The following is a 1,182-nucleotide window of genomic DNA, read 5'->3' as shown; positions in this document are numbered from 1 at the left end:
TCTAAGGGCTAAGTAAGATTACTTTTGTACAGAAGTGTATTGCATTCACACAAAAAATAAAATTTGGCTCTGTTTTTCCGAATTAACAAGATAATTATCTCATAATTACGAGAAAAAATAAGTAAAACAAGAAAAACACTCGGAGAACGCAGACCTCTGCCAAGACCGATCTACCCCCCCGATCACCACCAAAATTTAATCATTTCTTCCTTGTGCCAGTATCAACATTTCCTGAAAATTTCATGAAAATCCGATAACTTTTTGAGTTATCTTGCTAACAAACAAACAAACATGCAAACACGCACACAAACACACAAAGCAAAGCAATCACAATACCTCCTGGTGGAGGTAAAAAAGATTTGGCTCTGTTTTTCTGAATTAACAAGATACTGTTTCCTGAAAAAAAATTAAATTTGGCTGTTTTTCTGAATTTCTGAATTAACGAGATACTGTTTTCTGAAAACATTTAAATTCGGCTCTGTTTTTCTGAATTAATGAGATAATTATCTCATAAAAACAAAGCGGAATTAAATTTTTTTTGTGAATGCAATACGCTTCTGTACTTTTGTTTTGTTGCATAATTGAAATAAACTAAATTGAAACTGAATTATCAATTCGTTTAATTACACACCCATACATCTCAATTAATTGTATACGCACACACATACAGTATATTACGTCATTTCTCCTCTCCCTTGCTTTTTTCTTCCTTTTCTCGATCTGAGATATTCTTTCTATAACTCTTTTTAGTTTTCTCAAAAAAAAAAGTTTTATTTATTTATTTATCATTCTTTTACAATTCCTTTCTCTTTTCTGGAAATTATTTTCTTATTATTTTCTGAATAGGGTTTTTTTTGTTTTGTTTTGTTACCTCCGCCAAGGAGGTTATGTTTTTGCCGGCGTTGGTTTGCTTGTCTGTTTGTCTGTCCGTGTGCAAGATAACTCAAAAAGTTATGGACGGATTTGGATGAAAATTTCAGGAAATGTTGATACTTGCACAAGGAACAAATGATTAAATTTTGGTGGTGATTGGGGGGGCAACTGATCTGCCTTGGCGGAGGTCTGTGCTCTCTGAGTGCTTTTTTAGTTTATAATTGTTATATAATTATACATATAATTACATACAAGGTGGTCACTGACCAAAATGATATGCACTACCCAACCAAATGAGCAGACCTTCTC

The sequence above is a fragment of the Sphaeramia orbicularis genome, chromosome 14 (genome assembly GCF_902148855.1).
Source record: "Sphaeramia orbicularis chromosome 14, fSphaOr1.1, whole genome shotgun sequence".
Lineage (NCBI taxonomy): Eukaryota > Metazoa > Chordata > Actinopteri > Kurtiformes > Apogonidae > Sphaeramia > Sphaeramia orbicularis.
Note: the sequence above shows the minus strand (reverse complement) of the source record.